At 45.3% G+C, this 13,513-nt stretch overlaps 2 long non-coding RNA genes across 2 annotated transcripts; one reads left to right on the top strand and one right to left on the bottom strand.

Moving 5' to 3' along the window:
- Positions 1-2,252: 2,252 nt before the first annotated feature.
- On the bottom strand, positions 2,253-3,791 carry LOC129689761 (uncharacterized). Its single transcript, XR_008722170.1, has 2 exons — positions 3,679-3,791; positions 2,253-2,719 (listed from the first exon to the last, which is right to left on the bottom strand). It is a non-coding gene; the product is annotated as an uncharacterized LOC129689761 (long non-coding RNA).
- LOC129689760 (uncharacterized) lies at positions 2,590-11,970 on the top strand. The gene is made up of 4 exons (XR_008722169.1): positions 2,590-2,836; positions 6,527-6,657; positions 8,020-10,347; positions 10,776-11,970. It is a non-coding gene; the product is annotated as an uncharacterized LOC129689760 (long non-coding RNA).
- The last annotated feature ends 1,543 nt before the right edge of the window (positions 11,971-13,513 follow it).

Here is a 13,513-nt window from a genome sequence, read left to right as displayed (position 1 = left end):
GTTTGAATCTGGGCCTCTCTGCTGACAGGTCTTGCCCCTCTGATTTAAATGTTTATATCTTGCCTCTGTCATTGGTGGGTCCGTTTCTACTGGCTGATTTTTCCCTTGATTATAGGTCCACATTTTCCTGCCCCTTCATACATTTATTAATCTCCTGGTTAGATAGTCAACACCAGGATTTTATAACGTGGAGAAGAATTTGAACTTCTATGTCTTCGTTTAAAGAGTGTTAAGCTTCATTTTCGTTCGGAGCTAAGTCACATAGGAATCCGTTGATCGCTTTGAGTCCTGCCTTTAGTTTTTGCTCTAAAGGGTCTGGAGTAGCTTTTCACTGCAGGGATGTTTCACATCTTATTCCCTTTGACTACTCTGGTCTCTTCACTGGGTACCTCAAAGGACTACCAAGGCCTCAGGTAGTCCTTCCCCCACCTTGTGAGAGCTCTGGGTTGTTCAGCAACACCCCCCCACCCCCACACCTCCACCCCCCGCCACACATTCACTTTTCCTTCTCATTTCTTCTGTCTAGTCTTACGCTTGGTTTCACATTAATCAAAGACTTGATAGAATATTTTTAGCAGGGTTCATTCCATGTATATCTCCGTGCTTTCTGGAATTATGATCCTCAATTCCTAGATATTTCAGCTTTCCCAGTCTCTAGTGTCTGTCTTTTTAGCTAAGTGAAATGAAGCTATCCAACTGGGATATGACCTGGGAATTGCCTGTGAGCGTAAAGCCAGGGTCATTTTGTGGTTCATTTAGTTGATTCTTTCATCTACTAACCTCAGTCTGGCAGTACCTCTTCCCAAATATCCAAAAAGAGCAGTCATGCTATCAAGACAGGAAGCCAAGCTCTTTCAAAGTTAATGAAATGCCAGTTGCCTCGTGTGTAGAAACAGCATAAAATTACATTCCTGAAAAGATCAACTCTGCTGACTGGAGAACAGTATAGGTGTGCAGCCACCTACACGGTATGTGAAACAATCCCCGGGTCAGAAAGAAAAGCTAATGAAAACTAGTTCCACTTTTGCTCCTTTTCTTTTCCTTGATTTGACACCGGTGCTATAGATGCATTAAGCATTTTCAAGTAATTGTTGAATTTTAGGGCCACAGGGGATTTATCCCAGAAAGATAAACTTGGGTTGCTACAAAGCTGGGCAATGGTGGCACACACCTTTAAACCCATTACTCAGTGGCAGAGGCCAGGCTGGTCTACAGAGTGAGTTACAGGACGGCCAGGGCTACACAGAGAAACACACCCTGTCTCAAGAACAAACAAACAAACAAAAACTTGGGTTGCTCCAAATCCTTCATTTCGCAGGTGAGCAGACTGAAGCTTGGTGAGTAGATGTGATTTTTACCAATGCCTCAAAACGCACTTGTGGGAGAATAAAACTGAGATTCACATATCTCGATTCCCAGACTCTGAGACATCCATGCGTTCAGATTACACTTACTGCACATCCATCAGGTTTGTAGCACTGAACTAATTGCCATATTACCTTGGTTTTTGGAAACGCTAAAAAAAAAAAAAAAATTATTTTGGAACATTAGAATAAGTACAATAAATCAGTATTTAATTTTTAATTTCCTTCAAGTAGAGGAGTCTGATTAGCATTAATTGAAGCTACCTCCCTTGCTCAGTGCAGGGATGTGAAATAGGCCTCCTGGGATTCTTCGTTATAGTGCTTCAGACATAAGAACTTGTCCCATAATTACTGTGGCTTTACGGTGCTGTCAGATATTATGGTCATAGGATGTTCTCTGCCTGTATGCAGCCATTTCAGGGACCCACTGCAAAGTCCACATTAAAGCTTAGAAAACTGTTCAGTGTCTTCAAGCCGAGGGCTTTCTGCACCCTCTGCAGCTGGAAAGAGCTTGACATCTGAGAGCCACAGCAGAGCTGTCCTAGGGACCTACACGGGCAAGCTTGGAAATGGTGCCATTTGGGAGCTGAGTGTGCAGGACGTGGAAGGGTATTCTAAGCCAAGGGGATTGCACAAGTGCAGGTGATGAAGCAGGGGCATGGCCAAAATGGAATATGTGACCTGATCCATGTACACCACATCTAGTATAGCCGTCTCCCTAGATCCCCCAAAGCTTCTTTTGTGACGAAGAAAATGATCAGACCCATAGCACTATAATCCCTGAAGTTTGAGAGACTGTACTGGAAGTTAAAAATTGACATTAGAGATTGCAAATGCAAGTATAAATGACAGAGATGAAAATAGAGAGGCAGGATTGAGCAGAAGGTGGATGGCATATATGTATATATATTTCCCCCTAATTACTACTGAACCAAAGACAGATAATTCCAAAATTATCAATAGGAACTTCTCTCCTCTCCCAGAACTCAGAGCTCTGCAGACTCTGGTTTGTGAAACAATGGTCAAAGGGCATAGCAGAAGATAAGATGGGGAAATTTGATTGGGAGATCACAACAGGAAGATTGTGACACAGCCTTTTGACTGTGAGTAAGCACCCTTGATTTCTCTGTTACAGTGTGAGGCTGGACCATGGGGCATAAAGACCATGTGCCTTTAATTCCAGAACTTTGGAGGAAGAAAGGTGTAGATCTCTGTCAGTTCAAGGCCATCCTGGTCTACATGGTGAAATCCAAGTTCCAGCCACACAGGTTTGAGGTTTCTTGTTGTTCTGGCCACTGAAGAATTCCCTCAGATACTGAGCAGACACAAGAAGGAGCCTGGGGAGGAAATCTGGCCTTTCCATGGGAAAAAAAGAAGTGAAGATAAGGAATGAATGAACCTATGCCTCAAGTTTCATAAGGACTGATGGAATTTGTATCTGTGAAAGAGCTAAAGGACACCTCAGCTACAAGGTCAGATCCTGGTTAATTTCATTTGTCCTTCATTTATCATTTATTTCTTTATCATTTCATTTATCCTTCTATTGCTAATTTTATGCAAGTCTAGAGGGCTATAAGTGGTCTAGTAAATAAATGAGCAGGTGGGAAATACCTCAGTAAAGAGATCTCAGTTGACAGAGATACCCTCTATGGGGTCAGATCATTTCCATTTTCTTCAGGGTTTGAAAGTTCCTGAAGCATCAGGGTTGTTTTCTTTCCCTTCTTTTCCCTTTCTCCATAACAGTTTCCTCATGTATTGCAAACAAAACAACAACAACCCAACTCAAATAGCTTGAGGAAGTCCCTGAAACTGACTAGATTCATTAGGTCCCTCCCTGCTAGAGTTAGCAATAAAACTTCCAAGAGTCACTCTCAGACAAGCCAAGTTGCAAAGTAGACAAGTCCAGCTGCCTGGAAGAAGCAGAAACTAGCAGAGCTGCCAGGAGGAGGTTTAGACCAACTTCGGCACCTAGAAAAGACACTCTCCAACCCTCCCAGCTTTGAATGAGCTGCCATTCATGCTGGAGAAGGCTTTAGTGATGTAACTGTCTTCGAGTCATTTCTGTACCTGTAAGTAACTCCAGTAAAAGTGGTTCACCAACTTGGACTTTGGCTTGTTGTGGGCTCCCTATCTGGGGTGAGGATATGTGTGTGCTATGTCCCCCTAGGAAAAGTTTTATCTCCACCCCCCAAAAAAGCCACCCCCTCAAAAAACAAACAAACAAACAAACAAAAACCCTCCACACATGATGTAAAAGCTATCCTCAACTGAATTAATGTCCATATTTACTGAGTTCGCTGTTCCAAGGACGTACCTGTGCCGGACACCGAAGCACCGTTGAGTGACTGTGACTGCGATGGGCCATCAGCACTGAGGTCCACAGAGTTCTCTTGGTTGAGAGAGCCAGGTTAAATGGCCCCTGCCGTGACGGCCTCCTCTCCTCCTCACTGTCTTCCAAGGGACCGCTCTTCCCATGCATGTGCAATAGCTTTACCCCACTCACAGCTGTTCCCAGCGCAGCGTTGTGACATCATGTGGCACTGTGTCTCACTTCAACGGGAAGGCACTGTGGCAGGGCCTGGGGGGAGGGGTTTGCTGTGAGCCTGGTTTGGTTTCCAGGGACCTCAACATCACTGTGTACCTCTTGTTCCAGCTCTCTTCCTGCCCCGTGGGTCGCAGACCCCGTGGTTAGTTATAGTCTGAGATTCGGAGGAAGCTGCAGCTCTGGCTTCCTTGTTTTGCTTCTGAGCCAAAGTGAATGTTGCTTTTAATCTGGTTTTCTCTTTGATCCCTTGCTTCTAAGTCCTTTCCCCTTGAACCCCAGGTGGACCTGTGACTGTTTTGGTAAGTATGGTGGCAGAAGTGATCTTGTATGACCTCAAAGCAAGGTTCACCTTTCTCGCTGGACACTTAATTTTGGAGTACACGTCACTGGGTGAGAAGTTCAGCGACCCTAAGGACACCAGGGCAAGCACAGTTCTCTGATCAATAGTGCCCAATGAGCCCAGCCTTGCGGCCAAGTGACTGACCTACCTCAGACCCGCATGTCCAAACCTTTCCACGTGGCCTTAGTTAATGCCACATGGAACAGAATCTCCCAGCCAAGTCCGGCTGGATTCCTGACCCACAAAATCACGAAACGTGAGAAGATGGTGTTGGTTTTCATGCACTAAGTCTGGAGGGGTGGGGGGGAGTTGATTATGCAGCAGGAGATAACTAGAACGCTCGACATAAATAGAAGAATGTTGGCCGTCTGCTTTAGACAAATTTAGGCTGATTTCATATGATTTACCCCAACCATCTGCTCTAGCCCGTGATAATTCCATTTTGCTCAAAACTTGGATCAGGTTAACCTCTTCGCTGGGCCAAATCCTCACCTGAGTTTAGTGACAGTTCCTGGAGCCTTGGAGAAGCTACCAGAAATCCCACCTATGGCATGTCAGCAGAGGGGCACACTCAGCCCCAACTCAGACTCCCCCAGCACAACAGCTGCAAGCTGCCTCCGCCCACTGCTTCCTGAAAACAGCAGGAAGTTGGAATGGAGCCTCCAGTCCGACATCTTTCCCATAGACATGCGTGAACACGCCACCCTGGGCGTCTCCCCCAGCAACTCCACATACTAGAATGGCGTCTTCCCATCTCTTGGTTTGCCTTCCCTGTGGGCCATGTGGGCTGCCTGATTGTTACTGTTGCTTTGAGATAAGAGTTTACTACGTAGTCCAGGCTGGCCTTGAACTTGTATCCTTTTTTCTTCTGTCTCAAGTGCTGGGATTACAGGCCTGTGCTTCAGTGTCTGGGTCCACCCCCCCCCCACCCTAACCCCACCTCCTCCTTAGTAACATCATCTCTCTCCTTATTTTGAAGAGACACATGGGATGTCTAAAAGCAATAGGAAGTTCATCAGAGTTGAGACCACACCTTGCCCTAATTTTTTTAGGTTAGATTAAGTAGGTTAGGGTGAGCATAGGACTGGGCAGGATCTTCACAGTCGACTGCTATGCATATGCGTATAATCGTCTCAGTATGCAAAAAGTATGATTTTCCTGAGTCTTAGTTTTCCCATCAGTGTCTTAGCTATAGCCCCAGGGAAAAGATGTGGGTGTGAGGAACATATTGGGAAGGGAGGAGAGGCCCAAATGATGGAATGGACAGAGACAAAAGCAAGGAAGAGGATGTTTTCCTGTCAGGAACCATTGAGGAAGCTGTAGCTTTGAGGGAAGAACTCTGGGGAGGAAGATTCTATTAGCATTCCCATTTTAGCGATGGTGACAAAAGGCAGAGAGCGCTCACTAAACAGTTAAGTGGCAGGAGCAGGATTTCACCCAGAGTCTGCTCTAGTGGCCATGACAGTGACTGCATATATTACTTCCATTTTTTAAAAAAGTAAAAGTAGGGCGCAGTGTCTGTGCCAAAAGTTAGTTTTTCCCCTTTCAGCATCAGTACTCAGCAAAGAAAGCATTTATATATGCCTAGTTACACACTCCATTTAAAGGCGATGTCCGGCTCTGGAACAGATAGAAAGCATGTTCAAAACTGAGATACATAGATGATAGATAGATAGGTAGATAGACTGATAGAGTGAGTGAGTGAGTGTTTGTGGGTACGGGCTTTCACTGCTAAGGAGTGGGGAAGGGCCTTACTAGTAATGAGCGGGATTTCTTTTTGTGGTGAGAAAACTATTCTAAAAGACAGGGGTAATGGTTACATGGCTGGGAATATGCTAAACCCCATTGAATTACATACTTGAAATGGATGAGTTTTATGCTTTTTTAAAATAAAAGATAAATACAAGCATTAAATTATTTATAGGCATTTCCTAAATGACTCATTATGATTGTTGTTGTTTTATTTGCCCTTTGGAACAAGGTTTCATTCTGCAGCCCCAGCTGGCCGGAAACTGACTACACACCCCAGGCTGGCCTGGAACTGTGTAGCCCAGGCTCAGCCTGGCCTGGAACTGACTTTGTAGACAAGACTGGCCTGAAACAGACTATGTAGCCCATACTGGCCTTCAAATCTTCCCAATCCTTCTGCCTTAGCCCTCCTAAATGCCAGGGTTACACTGGTCAGTCACCGAGCTCAGCTTCTTTCTGAATTCAGTCACATATATATGGAAACCAACAAAACAAATGAAAAGTCCCAAACCTCAGTATCCATTGCAGGTGCCAGAGTTAGTCAGCTTCCTGCTGCTGCAAACAAATCCGAGATAACCAACCGATACTTAGAAAAGGTTTGCTTTGGCTGACAGTTCCGGAGCCCATGGTCACTTGGCCCTATCACCGATGGGCCTGTGGTAAGCCAGCACGCTGTGGTGGGGAGATGTGGCATCGGCAAAACATATACCTCATGCTAGGAAGCCAAAGAGGGGAGGAAGAAAGGGAGGGGTTCCGTGATTCTCTCTGATGGCACACATGCAATGGTCTGGAGTTCTCTCACTAGGACCCATTTCTGAGTACCACCACCCTGGGGACCAAGCCTGCTCCACCTGGGCCTTTGGAGGAAATTCACCATCCCCACCAGAGTAAGGCCTGCTTGCAATATAGGAGCAATATCGTCAAAGAGGAGTGTTTCCCAGCAACAAAGCAATTTATGAACAGCTGAAAGAAAAGTGTGTTGTTTAAAGAACAAATGCTCAGTAGGGAGATATAAGTGGCTTGTGACTATTGGAAGGAGGGAGTCATAAGAGATCACGTGACCCAATGACTAGCTCAACTATCGGAAGGCCAACCAAGCAGAAATAACCAGCCCGCTGCTGTGAAGCCCAAATTTAGAACAATGGGTTGAGATATGTAACATAAGTTATAAGTCATTTGGAAAAGAAAGAAAATTCTTGTTACTTAACTATATTAGCATCAGGTGAAATAAATCATCAGCCTGAGACATTATTTTTGTTTGTTTTGTTTTTCAAGACAGGTTTTTGCTGTGTAGCCTTGGCTATCCTGGAACTAGCTCTGTAGACCAGGCCGGCCTCGAACTCAGAGATCTGCCTGCCTCTGCCTTCTGAGCCCTGGCATTAAAGGTCATCACCACCACAGCCCAGCCTAGGACATTATTTTATCATTTTATTGTATCAACACAAGGTCTCGCCTAGCCCCAACTAGCCTCAAACTCACTATGCTGAGGCTGGCCTTGAACTCCTGAACTTTCTGCCTCCACCTTTCCATTGTTGGGATTGCAGGTGTTCACCACCACACCTAGTTCTGGGACATTATTAAAATAAGTTCCTGTAAGATGACTAAAAGCTGCACTCAATAATTGTCATAGAAGATGTGAAGTCTAGGTCACACTGATGACTAAGTGGCAGCCTCGTGGGAATATTAACAATGCAGCTATTAAACTAGAGGGACCAAGAAATCATTTCCAGCTTTTACAGTTTGGTGCTTTCAAATTCGGCTTCAATTTCTAATCAACCCCCACACCACACCACACACACCCTGGTCTTGGTATATGTGGTTTTTAAAACAGGGTCCCTGCTTCGTAGTCCTGCTTACCTAAAACTCACAATCCTCCTGCCTCTTCAGTGCTGAGGGTATAGGCATGCACTGCCACACCTGGCTTCTGTTTAGTCCTTTGGGGGAAGGGGCTGCTTAGCTGCTTAGGATTGGAGGCTCACCGTGTAAATGACCGCAGTGTAAATGTCAGCTTGCTTTTGTAGGAGGCAAGACTTCTCAGAACAGTCCTGGGGGAAAGAGTGAGAGTTGGTCACCCTGCGTCTTATCTCAAGATAACGGGGCTGTTTTTAAATAGAAATCAAGAAGAACTGGTTTTCAAGGTGCGGAAGAACAAAATAACCCCCACAACGACTTCCATACCTATTTCCAAGACCGCTTTGTTGAGGCTGAATGGAAAGTTGCCTTGGAAAGAACCATAGGGCCTGGAGTCCTCTGTGAGCACTTTATGTGTGTGTTACTTTAGCAGTTATTAAGGCATCTCTGGGCCTTATTTATCCCACCCAAGAAGCAAAAGGAAGGAGCAGTGGCTCCTGTCAAGCTTCAGAATGGAATCGGAGATCGTATTCCCTTGCAGGCGTTCATGGCATTCCTGGAGGATGATGAGAGGTGATCTGAACAGTTGTCATGAAAGATGGCAAAGTCCAGGTCACCTGGTGAGCGAGTGGGAGGCCGGCTTCAGGGGACACACCAATACCACGTAGAAGGAGTCATCGACCTTGTCAAATGAAAGGCTGGCCTCACCTACATCGCTCCCTCCTTTCCCAGGGCTCCAAGATCTCAGAGCTATGCTCAGAAACTCAGAGGCCACTGGCGTCGGCTAAGATGGAACCCAGAAACCGTCTGAAGATGTGATTTTCTTATAGGCACCTTCTGCTCCCCCCCCCCCCAGCACTGTCGCTGGAATCCTGGACTCCGATGTCCCCTGTTGGTTACCCTCATCTCTCTCTTGTGCCCTAGCTGTGCTACCCTCTGAGATTCTGCTGCGGTCTACACATGGGGCTGAAGGGGCCCCTGGAGGGCTGTACCTGCCCTCCACCACCAGTGGCATGACCTTGTGGGCAGGAAGGCTGGGACCACATGGCTTGAACCAGGGGAGTTTTCTCTGAGCATAAGTCTACTCTTCCCAGGGTCCAGAGAGTGGCTGAAAGGGATATTTGTGACTGCCCGGCAGAGCACACCGTGGGCCTTCCAGCCTTAGTATTCAGTGCCAGCATGCAATTTCCTGCGTCCCACACCCCAGTTTCTGATTCAAGACATTGCAGAACTGGAGAGGGTTTAGAACCACTGCTGGGAACCCAGTTGCTAAACTTGAAGTAAGCGTTAAGAACTTGCAGACAGTGACGCTTTGACTGAACTTTTGTTACTTCGCCTCAGGGCACAGCTGTTGGCAGAGGCACCCATGGCTTAGAAGTTTAGGGGTGTTTGGGTGTTGGTGAAATGGAGAGCTGACCCTGCTACAGGGGTGTGAATATTGTCTCGGAGTGTCTCTTCTGACACTCAGGAAAGTGGGACACCCGTTGTTATGTGCATTTTAGGGACAGGGAACCCAGCCAAGCTCCTTGGCTTAAGGAAAACTAGCAAGTGGGTGTCGATTCCTAAATCAATGTACAAGCACTGGTACATGTGTCCCTTTTTTTGGCTCCCACGGGCACCTGTGCTTGGGATAATATGATTGCCACACACACACACACACATACACATACACAGTACCCCTAACCGCTCCTGTGAGGAAGTCTGGGCTCAGACAAGGTCCTAGACCTGATCCCAGGCTCTGTATGAGCACAGGTCTGTACTCAGCTGAGTTGTGCACTGTGGAGAACTACTTCACTATACCTGATAGCCTGTCTAGAAAAGGTACAATGAAGGCTGGAATCAGCAGACCCTGACTGTTGGGGGAGGCAAATGGCTTTTCTAGGTAGGAATCACCTCTGTACCCAGATTTCAGTCCCACTGTAACAATGACCGTAACATCACCATGCCCTGAAAAGGAGGGAAAAATGCAAAGAGGTCAACTCCCAGGGACTCCTTCTGAACTTCCTGGATGACATAAGGGCAGGTGTTAACTTGATTTAAAAGAAATCGGGGGACAGGGGAACGGATCTGAAGGTAACCAGCCAGCATGGCTGTGCTCTACAGACAGGGTCTCCTAGTTACAGGCCCTTTGTCTGCTCACAGCCTATCCTTCATCTGACCTGTTTCATACCTTCTCAAGCTGCCAGCAAGGGGAGGTGGTGGCAGGACTACTGCAGGCATTGGGACCAACACAGTCCCTTGTGGTTGGAGCGCCATGGTGATGAGTCCCATCCTAGATAACCGTTTCCACTGGAAGCATTTTTCAGATGTCAGCAAAGGCAATGGGGGAGGGGGGCCGAGGGAGGATCGATGTCTCCCTTGTCCCCCACGTCAAGGCCTGATCCAGCCAGGAGAGAGGAGGTGATATTCCAAAACACCCCCAAGCCACATCCTTTTTAAGTGAGCAGCTGGGCACAGTGATAGAGCTGATTGCCTGGATCCTTCTAGAAGAAATGCAGGTAAGAAAATGTCTAGAAGACCCTCAAACAAATGTAGATCCATTACTCCCTGAGCACTGGGATTTGTCTCCAGCCTCCGTTGAGGCAGAAGGAAGAGATTTCCTTTCTATGTGGAAATAGAAATGCACCCTCAATGGGCAAGCCACCTGACTACCTCTGCTTTCTTTCGAGAAGTTTGCTGAGGACGGCCTGTGCCCTGTGCACAGTGCTAGGCGCTGGGTAAATCTTTATGGACTAGCTTTGGAGTTTCAACGAGGTAGTTCATTAAAACACTCAGCAGACGGAATAAGGACTTGATAACTCGAAGAACACTTTGTTCTCGTCATAGCTTTTCCAGTGTTGGTCACTGGAGAAGAATAGGCTGTTAGACCCCTCTCATGGCTTTAGATCCCTTGTTGCCACAAATGCTCTTCTGTCCTCTTTCCCAGGCTGCTGGCTGCCTGTGCACATCGAGGGAACCGAAGTCCATTCAGTAAGGAACTGTCTTCTAAACTGTCCATAAAACTGTACCAAGTGCTCATGCATAAGGAAGATGCGAAGAGGAACAAGGAAGTTTCCAGACTTCTGTCAGCTCACAGGGAGGGAAGCATAAGCAACTAATAAACAACTAGAGTTAAATTGAAGATAGAAAGCAGAGCCACAGTAAAGTGGGGGGGAAGGGTATGCCTGTGGGGAAGGGAGAGCTTCTTTAGAGCTGCCGAAGAGGGTGCGTATGTGCTCGTGGATTGTGCTTTGAGGATGAAGGAAGGCTTGGGTGGATCCTGTGGAGGTAGGAAGAAAAGATGTGGCAAGCTGTGAGAATCTAGAGCCCAAGAGCATGAAGCATGAAGCATGAAGCTCGTGGTCTCTGAATTATCTTGCTAGTCAACTGTGCAGATATTTGGAAGCTCCTGTTGTCTTGTTGGTAATATTTGTGGGCCATTTTTACATATTGTTCATATTGATTGAATTTCATCAAAGTTAAAGGAGTCAGACATTTTGCTCATTTTCTAGAGGAGGAAATCATGACACAGAAATCACAAAGGTGGGGTGTACGACTGTGGCCACTGAACTCAGGTGTCCTGACTCCAAGTCTGATTTTCTGGGGCAGGATGGGGAAAACTCCTCTCCTTCCCAGGATGTCCATGCTAGTAAAAGCTCGGCTTGGAATGTTAAGAGACCTGAGCAATTTCTTTGACATTGGTGCATATCCCATGAGTCTTTGCAGGATTCAATACTCTTCCTTTCTTCTGATGACCCCTAACCACAATTCCATACCTCAGCTTCTTAAACTGTGGGTTGTGATCCTATATGGGGTTGTGTAACTGAATGTGATAAGTGAAAAACCAAAAACAACTAGCAGCAGTAAATGGTTTCTGAATGCATAATGAGGAATAATTAATTTTATTAATTAATCCAATGCAGAGTGAATCCGAGGTGATCTTGGCGGCACCTACCAGTTTTGAATTGTTTGGCTTCGCTGTAGCCTTGGTCCTGAACATAAACTCAAACACTTTATACATGCTATACTCCACACAAAACAAATGAAAAACATCTTGACTCAGATTGGAGATGGTTGTATGTATGAGTTTCAGAGTTTTCATTGTATAGACATTACTGTATGGAAACAATTTATATACAATTATATAGAATTATATACAATGTTTCTATATAATTATATATATAATTATGTTTCTACATATAATTATATACAATGTTTCTATACAATGTTTCTATATAACATTGTATATAATTCTATATAATTGTATACATTACTATAGAAACAATGAGTTATATACAGAGAACAAAGACTTTTATAATATACCTTGTGTTGAAAATGTTTTTTTTTTTTAATTGTTGTTGTTTTTTAATTTGCCATTTGAGTTGTAGACTTGAATTCAATAAAATTTCATTCAGTGAATTTTGGCTTGAAATTGGAAGAAAATTTCCAACAATTTCATAAATTGTGCTATGTGTTTATGTGAAGTTGTATTCTCAGTATTAGTTATTATAGAATCAAAACATTGATTAATTCTAAAATTTGTCAAAAACCTACAATATTAAATATTTGGGCAAGATTTAATTCTTTGTGTAAAAATAAATCAACTCATTTATCTCATCAGTCAGCAAATTTGTGTTTGTGTTAATGAGTGGTAAACGTTTATGTATATCAAAGAATTGTTTTAAAATAAATTTTTCTGTGATTTATCCACAAGCGCTTGTTTTGCGTATGTTTTTTATATACCTATATTCTGGGGATCAAGTACAATTTTCTCCATTGAAAAGTGGTTCACGTGGGAAAGGTCTACAAAATGTTGTTTTGTAGTCACAGCTACACACGTCTGTCCGCATTCTCAAGCCTTCGTCTGCTTGACCACCTTCAGCGGCTGCCCTGCCTCTTAGGGTGGGTCCTTGACCTTTCTTCTCAGCCTTTAGACTCCATCCTGGATGTCAACTCCAGGTAGGCTTCTTTGCTGGCTTTGTTTGTGCTTCTTGTGGGTAAGAACCCGAATTCCTTGCAGCTCCCAGTGCGCTCTGTGCTCTGGTAGACCTGGGACGGCCACCTGGGCCGGACACTCAGACCCTTATATGGCTTGAGGTGAAAGGTGAGCCCCTTACCCTGTCTTTCAGTGACTCTGTTTTTTTTTATCTGTATAGCAGGGCTCCGGAGTGGACCTACGGTGTGCTCTTCTTAGGCAGGCTCACTGGTGTCCTATAGGCAAAGCTTAGCCTAAGGCCTAGCACAGAGCAGGCACTTAGAAAATATGGCTGTTTCCTCTCCAGGATGGACTTTTCTTGTCTGGAAGGAGCATCAAAATGGATCACCTGGCTCCTTTCCCCCACTGTTGCTCATGGGGTTCCTAACCTTAACTATCCAGGTAAGCACCTCCCTCTTTTTTCACACCTTCACAGGCAACAAGCACTTTTCCTACCTCAAATCCTCACTCTGGGATTACCTGCCTAAACAAACAAGCAAACAAACAAATAAATAAAAGGACATGATGTCCATGCCAAGCCTGGCGCTGCCCAATACACACAGTAGGGATACTACCAGGTGTAGACAGGAACAGTATTCACAGCAAACACTGGAGGCATCAACTGAGGCATAGCACTCACACATTGGGTGACTGACCATTGGCCACACAGTCTTCTACTCATTTGTGTCCCCAGAAATAAACTGGAAAAT

This window comes from Psammomys obesus, unplaced genomic scaffold (assembly GCF_907164565.1).
Source record: "Psammomys obesus unplaced genomic scaffold, mPsaObe1.curated_primary_1811, whole genome shotgun sequence".
Classification (NCBI taxonomy): Eukaryota; Metazoa; Chordata; class Mammalia; order Rodentia; family Muridae; genus Psammomys; species Psammomys obesus.
The sequence above is the reverse complement of the archived record's forward strand: the minus strand, read 5'-3'. Positions and strand labels throughout refer to the sequence as shown.